General features: G+C 50.3%; 1 long non-coding RNA gene across 3 annotated transcripts; it reads right to left on the bottom strand.

The window, feature by feature from the left end:
• Positions 1-5,282: 5,282 nt before the first annotated feature.
• Positions 5,283-9,987, bottom strand: LOC103173117. 3 transcript variants are annotated; one of them, XR_006085844.1, is made up of 7 exons: positions 9,842-9,987; positions 9,588-9,750; positions 8,078-8,585; positions 7,441-7,535; positions 6,755-6,985; positions 6,257-6,279; positions 5,283-5,311 (listed from the first exon to the last, which is right to left on the bottom strand). It is a non-coding gene; the product is annotated as an uncharacterized LOC103173117 (long non-coding RNA). The 3 variants fall into 3 exon arrangements; XR_006085842.1 differs by lacking the exon at positions 5,283-5,311 and adding an exon at positions 5,882-5,896; XR_006085843.1 differs by lacking the exon at positions 5,283-5,311 and having other exon boundaries at positions 6,217-6,279.
• Positions 9,988-11,550: the final 1,563 nt, after the last annotated feature.

Below are 11,550 nucleotides of genomic sequence, written 5' to 3'. Positions count from 1 at the left end.
CCTCCCTTCACATCCCCTCAACTCCACTACCCTCACATCCCCTCAGCTCCCCTCACATCCACTCAGCTCCCCTCACATCACCTCAGCTCCCCTCACATTCCCTCAGCTCCCCTACCCTCGCATCCCCTCAGCCCCCCTACCCTCACATCTCTTCAGCTCCCCTCACCCCCTCAGCTCCCCTCACTTCCCCTCAGCTCCCCTCACATCCCCTCAGCTCCTCTCACATCCCCTCAGCTCCCCTCACATCCCCTCAGCTCCCCTCACATCCCCTCAGCCCCCCTACCCTCACATCCTCTCAGCTACCCTCCCCTCACTTCCCCCCTACCGTCACATCCTCTCAGCTACCCTCCCCTCACATCCTCTCAGCTACCCTCCCCTCACATCCATTCATCTCCCCTCCCCTCACATAGTCTCAGCTCCCCCCCCAATCACATCCCCTCAGCTCCCCCACTCACATCCCCTCAGCTCCCTCACATCCCCTCAGCCCCCCCTCACATCCCCTCAGCTCCCCTCACATCCCCTCAGCTCCCCCCCTCAACTCCCCCCCTCACATCCTCTCAGCTCCCCTCCCCTCACATCCCCTCAGCTCCCCTCACATCCCCCTCAGTTCATATTGAGTTGAGACGCACTGAGTTTCAAACTGCCCGCCCTCTGGCCAGCAGCCCGCTGATTGGCTGAGGTGCATCTGCGTCATAATGGAATCTCCATCTGGGAGACACGCCGCGTCACAATGGGAATCTCCAGCTGGGAGACACGCTGCCGCTGATTGGCTGTGGTGCCGTCGCGTCACAATGGGAATCTCCAGTTGGGAGACACACTGCCGCTGATTGGCTGAGGTGCCGCCGCGTCACAATGGGAATCTCCAGCTGGGAGACACACTGCCGCTGATTGGCTGAGGCGCTGTGAACCCGACGCTCCATTTGGAGAAATTATATTTTATGGCGGGAATTTGTTCTTAAACAATAACAGCGCTCGTCTCTGTACAACAGACCCGGTCTCTGTACAACAGCCCTGGTCTCTCTATAACAGCCCTGGTCTCTCTATAACAGCCCTGGTCTCTGTATAACAGCCCTGGTCTCTGTATAACAGCCCTGGTCTCTCTATAACAGCCCTGGTCTCTGTATAACAGCCCTGGTCTCTCGAATAACAGCCCTGGTCTCTGTATAACAAGTCCGGTCTCTGTACATCGGGTCCGGTCTCTGTACAACGGCCTGGTCTCTATATAACAGGCCTGGTCTTTGTATAACAGCCCTATTATCTGTATAACAGGTCTGTTCTATGTAATGTGGAGTCCTGTAGCTCAGTGGTTAGAGCACTCGCTTTGCAAGCGAGAGACCTGAGTTCAATTTCAGGCAGAGGGCGAAACCTTGGGCAAGTTTCCTTACTCCACACAGAGCCTAATAATAATCCCTCCAAAACCAAAAACAATAATAAATTGGTCATTTTCAATCTGCGACTGTTTGTGGGACATTGCTGTGCGCAATTGGCAGCTGCGTTCGCCCACAAATATACAGTCAATTCACTTTAATGTATATTTTGTGAAGCGCTTTGGGACGTCCTCCCGACGTGAAAAGCGCTATATCAAATGCAAGGATTATTATTATTATTATACAACAGGTCTGTTCTCTGTATAACTTGTCTGTTCTCTGTATAGCAGGCCTGGTCTCTGTATAACGGGCCTGGTCTCTGTATAACGGGCCTGGTCTCTGTATAACAGCTCTAGTCTCTGTATAACAACCCTGGTCTCTGTATAATATCTTGCTGTGTCGGTGTCGGTCAGTCAGTCCGGCTCGGCCGGATGCTCTCACATCGGAATCGCTGGTTCCAGATCCGCATCGGGGGCACTTACAACTCATAGTCCAGTCTGATCCTCCAGTGCAGGGGATTCCTCTCTCCCTCTTACCGTTCCTGGTGGTTGGGCTCCTCTCTATCGCTAACTGTCCCTATGGAGGCGTTGGAGGGCTAACTGTCCCTGTGTGGGGAGGGCTCCTCTCTCCCTCTAACTGTGCCTGTGGGAGGAGGAGCTCTTCGCTCCTCTAATTGTCCCTGTGGGGGGTGGTGGGGGGCTCCTCGCTCTCCCTCCAACTGTCCCCGTGTGTTTGGTGGTGGGATGGGGTGTTTTCCCTCCTCTGTGTTTCTCTAACTGTCCCTGTGTGTTTGTCGGGGAGGCAGTTCTCCCCCATCTTTCTCGAACTATACCCGTACGTGTGTGTGTGTGGGGGGGGGCTCCTTTTTCTCTCTAATTGTCCCTGTGGTGGGATGGGAGGGTGGTCCATCCTTGGCCCCCAACTCCTCTTTCTGAGCTATATGCTCCCAGAAAATCTGGTCCATGCCTTTGTCACATCTCGGCTGGACTACTCCAATGCCCTCCTCACCGGCCTCCCCTCCACCGTGGGGATCTCATCCGCAGACATGGAGTACATTTCCACATAACAACCAACTCTACTTTTCCACCTCTCTTTGCGCCCCCCAGTCCCCTGATGTTCTGCCTGACAGATCTCAGGGGCTGGATAAGTGCAAACTTCCTTCAGCTGAACGTTGACAAGACGGAAGCCATACTCTTTGGCTCTCATCAACATCTAAAATCTCATGGTTCTCACCTCCTCCACCTACCTGACCTCCCTCTCAAACGCTCTGAACCCGTACTCAACCTATACGTCACGTGCGACCCCCAATTATCCTTTCTCCTCCACATCCGGTCCCTCACCAGCACCGCCTTTTCCACCTCCGTCGCATCGCCCAGCTCCGCAAATACCTCTCCCCAAAAGTCGCTGAAAATCTGGTCCATGCCTTTGTCACATCTCGGCTGGACTACTCCAATGCCCTCCTCACCGGCCTCTCCTCCACCACCATCCATGAAATCCAACTCATTCAGAACTCTGCCGCCCGCATTCTCACCCGCACCAAACACCGCTCCCCGACCCCCAGTCCTTGTGGGATTGCACTGGCTGCCTATCCCAGAGAGGATCGACTTCCAGATCCTCACCCCCGTATTCAAGTCCTTACACTCCTCTGTACCCCCAGACCTCTCTGACCTCCTCTCTCCTCAAAACAGCACCCGTTGCCTTCGTTCCTCCGGGTCTGACCTCCTCCTTGTCCCCCGATTTCTACGCTCCACCCTCGGCGGCCGTGCCCTGAGGCGCTGGAACTACCTTCCTCACTCCCTTCCTCTCACCCCCTCCCTCCCCATTTTCAGATCTCTGCTAAAGACCTCTCTTTTCGACCGCACCTTCCCCCAGCACCCCCGCCCCCCACCCCGGCTCAGTCCCGGGGTCCGAAACTGTAAAGTGCTCTGAGACGCCGTCTGGCGTGGAGGACGCTATGTAAATCCAGTTGTTGTTACAGATGTGTGTCCTTATGTGTATATGTGCATATGTGTGTGTCTATCTGTGTATGTGGGTGTCTTCATGTGTGAGTGTGTATGTCTGTGTGAGTTTCAACGTTTGTATGTGTATATGTATGTGTCTGTTTTGTGGATTGAATGACTGATTTGTTTTACAAAGGAATTATTAACGACAGAAAGTGATCTAACCCCTGGGTTCCAACTTACTGCTGAACAGAGGGGTGTATGTGGAATAAGGAAACTTGTCCAACTTTTTGCCCGGCTCAGGCATCGAACCATGGTCCTCTCGCTTTCAGCTACAGGACTACACAACAGGAGCTGAGTCTGTTCCTCCCAGTCCTGCTGAGCCAGGCTGGGCCGCGCTGTGGCCGACAGTGACTGCAGCCCAACCTGACTCAGGGACTGGAGGGACACAGAGAGAGAGCGACAGAGAGAGCGACAGAGAGAGAGCGACAGAGAGAGAGCGACAGAGAGAGAGCGACAGAGAGAGAGAGAGCGACAGAGAGAGAGAGCGACAGAGAGAGAGAGAGAGAGAATTAGAGTACCAGAGATAGAAACATAGAAAGGCAGAGAGAGAGATACAGAGAAGCAGAGCGCGAGGCAGCGACACAGACCTTGAGAGACAGAGATACTCAACAAGTTAGAGACACAAAAATAAAGGGATACAGAGAGAGAGAGACAACTCTATATAGTCTGATATTAACAGTGACACCTCTATATAGTCTGATATTAACAGTAACACCTCCCCTATAGACTGTCCCGCCCTGTGACACCGCAGTCCGGAGTCTCCTGTATCTGCTCCTCAGTCTGTGTCGTGTCTCACATCTCATCACAGCCAATCCTGACATCACAGCTCACACGTCACACGGAGAGATTGTACATCCGCCCATTTTATTGTGATACCAACACAACACAAAGCAAAATGACATTTCACGATATGAGTTTGTCCCGGGGCTTAAAGGGTTAAATCACAATAACTGGTTACATAAACTTGGTCACTATTCCGGTCAGTTTAGGAGGATGAGGGGTGATCTAATCGAGGATTTTAAAATAATAAAGACATTCGATAGTGTAGATACAGAGAAATTGGAATCCAGAATAAGGGGGGCATCATCTTAACATTAGAGCCGGGGTATTTAGGAGTGAAATTAGGGGTAGTTTTTCACCCAAAGGCCGGTGGGAACCTGGAACTCTCTCCCCCAAAAGGCTGTGGATTATGGTTGGATCCATTCGCACTGTCCAGACGGAGGTGGGGAGATGTTTGTCAGGTCGGGGTGTTAAGGGATACGGGGCAAAGGCCGGTAACTGGGGTTGAGGTACAGATCAGCCGTGATCTTACACAATGGCCGAACAGGCTCGAGGGGCTGAATGGCCTCCTCCTGTTTCTATGATCCTCGACTCTCTGCCCATTAACCCTCGAACCTCTCTCTGATTGATCACCCTCACCCCTGTCAGAGGGTCAGGTCAGTGTCAGGTCGGCGTTAGGGCCAGGGCTGAAGTAAAGGAAGTGTTTCCCAGTGAACATGTGGATGAAAGTGAAAAGATGAGACATGTGGTCGGCGTCGTACAGCGACACCTGTCTTCCCGCATAGTCCAGGTACCTCCCAGCACCCGGGGGGTCACACTCAGGGGGAGGGGGGTAAGAGGTGAGGTTAGAGCTTTATATTCCGCACTGTACAGCCCCACAGCCCAGACTCCAGCCTCAGTTCCTTGTGTGAAATTCCCCTTCCTCGGCACAGACTCTCGGGCCACCCCCACTATACAGTGTGTGCTGTTCCCCACCCCCACCTCCCAGTAATGTCTCCCTGATGTGAACCCCTCAGACCCCAGGTCACTGGGTCAGTAACTGAACCTCTCCGGGGTGTCAGGAACCTGCTGTTCTCTGTCACTGACTTACTCGGGTCCGGTCCTCAGACAGGATGAGCCGGGGATGGGCTGTGTTAGGATCCAGAGTCAGAGAGGCTGGAGCTGAAACAGAGAATGTTGACATGTTGGAGATCGTGTGGTGAATGGTTGACAATAGTTCTTTCCGTGAGGTTTGGATTCCTGCTCTGTGTGTCTCAGGTTACACGTGGGACCCAGTAATGTTTGGCTGTGACCCGGGGCCCGGCCACCGCGGGGCTGAGGTGGGCTGAGCTCCCAATGATCTTATTCAGCATTCCCGACCGAGGGGATGAGGAATGAGAACAAGACATTTACTGCACATCTATTCCCAGAGTCAAACTCCAATCACAGGAACACAGTAAGAGCCAGTGTTACCTGCAGTGATGCCCTTTAACAGGAGTTTCCACTCTCTGCTCCTCAGAGACCCAATGAGGTCCCTCTCAGCCACATCAACAGACACTTTTGTGGATTTCTTGATGTCAACACCAGACCGGGGCACAAGATAGAGATTTGTTTCATTAAATTCAGGCACAATATCGATGACTCAGGTGGAGATTTTCACCATCACCACCATTGTGGAGTCGTGCAGCTGAAGAGTTAGATTACCAGGTAGGGCAAAACATTAGGTAAATTTCCTTCCATTACAACTCAGTGCTTTCCTACTGACACCTAGTAAGTAAGAACCAAGTTGTTAGTCGATTAGCAGATCAATTTTCCAGAGGTAATAACCTCTTGATTCCAATTTGTTTGGGACACTGCAATGGGCTGCTGTGTTTCTCCCAGAAAATATACAATCATTTACGGTGTTTTCTATTAAGTGCTTTGCATCAACTCAAAGATCTGATAAAGCACTCTATCAAGTGATAGGATTATTATTATCATCTCAATTCCCTGTAGAATTTGGAAATAGACTGGACAGATATAATGTTCTGGGCTCTCACACCCGTATGTTTCTCTATGACTAATAACACTTTCTGTTACACAAAGGGAATGTCACAAACTAGATGGACAGAAGGAAAGATTACAGACCTGTCAATGATGGATTTGATATCCTGAAAAAGAAATAAAAGTAAGGAGAGTTACAGTCAATCTTGCACACAGCCATCGAGATGAATTTGAACAGCTATGAGGCAGCTTAATGCTGTGATTCCTGATAACTCATCACTCCGAGGCAACAGGTCTCAGTGACAAGGTATCAGGAGTGGCCAGTAAGGCATATGTATACATTCATAAATAAATGAGGCCGGGATAGTGACAACGTGATGACGTCAGGGGTCGTGACAAGTTAAGTCAGTGTCGTGTCATCAGCAATCTACTGTTTCAATGAATTAAAACTAAATTTCTGATCAGTCACAGCAGTTTGTAGTAATTCAATCATTTAAGGTCACACAAAATACTTCCCCCTCGTATACATCTCTTTCAAAATTCAGCTTTAACATCCTCACCTGTCTATCTATCACACCAGACACACACCAGCATTAACACACTCACTGTCTGTCTATCACACCAGACACACAGCCTATGCACCTTCAGGAATTCGGTGTTCTGCAGAGTCAGTCTTTTCTGGATTTCTGCTATTCTCTGATTAATAGAAGTAATTTGCTTGGAAATGTGGCTCTTATTGTTTTCTATTTGGCCCACGATGGCCTCCTCCTGCAGTCTGAGTTTGGTGATCAGGTCTCGCTGCTCCTCAGTCAGCAGCTGGTGACGTTAAGCAAATTCAGCGTCGATGTTCTTCCTCAAATGCTCGGCTTGTCTCTGTCACAATAAACACAATGTTAACATTATCCAACACAAGAACAGGGGCTCAGCCTGTCAGTCACGGTGACATTGCCCATGAACCTGCTGATATCATCCTGAGTGGGAGGGTAGCGAGGTCTCCTGAACTGAATCCAAGGTGACCTGCCTGGCAATGGAATGGCGGCATCAAGAGAGGCCTCTGTGACGTTCTCTTTTCCAGTTCCTGAGCCAGGCCGGTCCACCCTATCCCAGGGCACTGCTGATAACGGCACAGCCCAGACTGGCTCATCGGCAGGACCTGGATAGGCAGAAGAGTCACTGTGGGCAGTGAGTAAACCCACTCATCTCCTGTTAACCCTGCGATATCAAGCCCTAACCTGTAGGGTGGTCCTGGTTGGAAACAGCGGGAAAGTTTGTCATACAGCAATATCAATGGGACGGGCTATATCAGAGCTGATATACAAACCGCTCACCTTCACTTCCAGTTCAGCTGCTCCTTCTTCTCTCTGACACCGAGACATTTCATCCAACTGTTTGTGAAGGGTTCCAGGGCTTTCTGCAGCTTTTGCTGAAACAAAGTGAATGTAAGTAAACAGGGAGAAGGGACAGAGTCACTATTACTGGTTTAGGATATTCCACTTGTGTGACAGAGCTGTAATATTCCATTCCACTCGATCGAAGCAGTCAGATGGTGAGGCCGCTCAGAACTTCTGGATTTACCTAACATGCCGTCAGCAAGTCAGCCAACACCAGGGCTTGAACACACAACCTTCTGACCCAGAGGCCGGCGAGATTGCTGCTCAGTGACCGGCTGTACACAATATCATCTCTTTCCTAATATGTCACATAGAGTGTAACAGCACATTGACAAAGCTTCATCTGCTCGACTAAACTTTAGCTTGGTCATCAAACCAATCTTACATATTAAACACCTGGTTCAGTTGGTCAGATTGTGGCCATGATCTAACTGAATGGCAAACAGGCTTCAAGCCCTGAATGATCTCCTTCTGTGCCTATGTTCCTGCTGCTATGTTTATCGCGTATTCTGAGGCACTTTGAGACATACTCACAAAGCGGTGTGAAATGTCAGGATTAATATCAATTCCATACCTTGCAGAGCTCAGCAGCTTCCTTGATGGGAATGACTGTGTGATCCTTGTGATCACGGGACATCGCACAGACCACACAGATCGCTCTTTGATCCATTTCACAAAACAGTTTCAGCTTCTCCTCATGCTCTTCACACTGGATTCCCACCTCTTCCAGCCTCAGATTCAGGCTCAGTCTCTGAACACTCTCCACAATGTTAGACAGAGTTCTGTTGGGCCGAACACCCCTCTGGGGAATCTGCTGCCTGCACTGTGGACAGGACACACTTTCTTGTTCTGTGCCCCAACACTGTAAAATACAGTTCTGCAGAAGCTGTGGTCACAGTCACCGGATCCGTATAAAACTCCAGACAGATTGAACACGTGGCTTCATTTCTCAGGTTCTCCAGTTCCTGTTCAGACGCCATTTCACCATCAGCTCTTTGCTCTGTTTGGGACTTTCCCCCAAACCAGGACGTGGCTGTGTGAGTGGGGATCACAGACCAACTGCTGTTTGAAGGGACAGACACCTGAAGACAAAAGGAACACAGATGTTTAGCACATTCAGGCCATTCGTAAGGTCACGTCTCAGAATGTTTAATAATAATAATCCTTGCATTTTGATATAGCACTTTATCCTGTCTTCAAGATGTCTAGAAGTGCTTCTTCTCTAATTTAATTTTAATGATTACAACAGTGCAATAATCATAATAGTAATAATCTTTGCTTATTATTTTGTGCCTGATCATATCTTCAAGATGTCTCAAAGCGCTACACAGAATATCAAGTGAATTCACTATGTGTTTTGTTGGCGAAACGTGAAGACAATTGCACACAGCAGTGTCCCACAGGCAATCGTGGATTGATTGACCAAATTTTATTTGTTTATGAAAAATACTGAAGGATTTTTAAAGGATTATTAGTCCCAGAAAAGTGATCTGTCCACTGACTAACAATCAGGTTTCAACTTACTGCTCAGTAAACAGAGTCATGGGGTAAGGAAACTTGGCCAAAGTTTCGACCTCCTGGGAATCGAACCCAACTCCTCTGACAAGTGCTAAAACATACCCGAAAGGACCCCACAATAATACAATTCAACTTCATTTGATCAATCAACAGCCAATGAATAAAAGTACACAAAGCATTTAATGAACATCTGAAGCAAATAAAGTCGTGACAACGAACAGAGAGATTGAGAAGCGATCAGTTTCTCTTCTCTGATGTTTCCACAGTCTAAGTCGCTGACTTTTGTTTCTTCGACTTCATTTCATTTATCAAACCGATATACACAAACTCTCTGTACATTAGTCACTGCTTTATCTGCTGAATATTGTGTAAACACTATCTGTACTCGAATACAAGAACATGTAGCAATTAAGCAATAGTTAAATATTGTTTAAACACAACAGAGGTTGTAATGGAGTCGGAAACCATGACCTTTCCCCGGGATAGTGTCCTCAGTGTCAGATCTTCTCAGACGCCCCAACAACAGCCATCAGACGGAGAAGGCCACAGCCTCAGACACCGCTCACCTCAGGGCTGAGAAACAAGCAGCGGGGGACGGGGGGACAGACGGGGAGGCGCTGCCCACCAGTGCTCCATCTCTCTCTCTCTCTCTCTCTGCAAAACAGCTGCTCCCGGTCACCAGCAGCTCGAGAAGGTGCGGCCACAACGCCATTTCCCACCAGAAACAAACTGCAGACAAAAGGCAGGAAAACTGGGATTCAGTGACGGGGGGAGACGGCGTTACACACTCACACACACACACTCTCTGTCTCTCACTGACCCGATCCGCCATCAGCGCCGAGTTGTCCCGCCTCTCGGGGCCGCTCCCTCCCCGACTGCTCAACTCCTCACCGCCGCCGCCATGTCCGCGCTTCTCCTCCTCCTCCAACCGTCACTCTCTCCCCGCCCACTCGCTCCCCATTGGTCCTTTCACAACATCCGGCTCTTCGATCAGCGTTTCTAATTGGTGAGAGCTTTTGTCAATCAGATACTGAGCTGTCATAGTCCCGTTTCCACGTCAATCACCTCCCCCCCAACCGCCTCGCGCTCTCTGCCCAACCGTCACTCTCTCCCCGCCCACTCGCTCCCCATTGGTCCCGTCGAACACCCGCCTCTCAGTTGGAGCTTCCGATTGCTCAGTCGAGTTGTCAATCAGACACTGGCTGTCAGAGGTCCGTTTCCACGTCAATCATCTCTCCTCTTACCCGCCTCGCGCTCTCTGTCCAACCGTCACGTGTCTCCCGCCCACTCGCTCCCGATTGGTCTGTTCCAACACCCGCCTCCTCAGACAGATCGATCCATTGGTCCGCCCTGTTCTCAATGTGACTGTGGCGCTCTGATAGGCCCCGTGTCCACGTCAATCATCTCCTCCCCTCCCGCCCCGCGCTCTCTGTCCAACCGTCACTCTCTCGTCTCCTGTTCCTCCCTTCTCTGAAGTGTCTGAAGAGAACTGATCTCCAGTGGTTACGGGGAAAGACCGGTCAATAAGGGCTGAAGAGCTGTGACCTTCCGGGACGCGGCGATCGCCATCGCACACACAGACAAGACTCGTGTCAGTTGGCACCGACTGCACAGACTTTCCGGGGCCACAGGATCGGGATGTGGAACTTGTGCCGTTGAAGTCAATCCACCGTTCACTCGTTTCCCTTCAGAATACCGCAGAGAGCGGCGGTGTCCGCGCGGCTCAGCGGCTCCCACTGTGCCCTCTTTCACAGCGCTGTGAGCTCGGCCCTCCCCCCCTCCCTTCGCCCCCCCCACCCTCGGGTCCTCCCCCTCGGCCCCCCCACCCTCGGCCCCCCCACCCTCGGCCCCCCCCCCCCGGCCCCCCCCACTCGGGACCCCCCCCCCCCCCCCCCCCCCCCCCCTCTCGGGCCTTTGAATATTGCTTCACTACCACATGTTCTTGTGTTGGAGAACACACAGTATTCACACAATATGAAGCGGATAAAGCAGTGACTGACGGACAGAGAAATGGAGTGTATCAGTTTGATTTATGAAATGAAGTTGAAGAAAGAAAAGTCAGCGACTGAGACTGCGGAGATATCGGAGAAGAGAAACTGATCGCTTCTCAATCTCTCTGTTCGTAGTCACAAGTTTATTTGCTTAAGATGTTCATTGAATACTATGTGTACTTTTATTCATTGGCTATTGATTGGTAAAATGAAATTGAATTGTACTGTTGTCGGGTCATTTAGGGTAATGTTTAGAGCGCTCATGAGGAGCTGCGATCGATTCCCAGGAGCGCGAAACATTGGGCAAGTTTTCTTGCTCCACGACTCTGTTTACAGAGCAGTAAGTTGGAACCTGACTTTCAGTCAATTGGTAGATCACTTTTCCGGGACTAACAGTCCTTCAAAATATGTATTTTTTAATTTCACCAAATAAATAAAATTTGGTCAATCAATCCATGATTGGCTGTGGAACATTGCTGTGTGCAATTGGCTTCCACGTTTCGCCCACAAGAATTATAGTAAATTCACTTGATATTCT

Source organism: Callorhinchus milii, unplaced genomic scaffold, assembly GCF_018977255.1.
Source record: "Callorhinchus milii isolate IMCB2004 unplaced genomic scaffold, IMCB_Cmil_1.0 Scaffold30, whole genome shotgun sequence".
Lineage (NCBI taxonomy): Eukaryota > Metazoa > Chordata > Chondrichthyes > Chimaeriformes > Callorhinchidae > Callorhinchus > Callorhinchus milii.
This window is presented reverse-complemented; position numbering and strand designations above follow the sequence as displayed.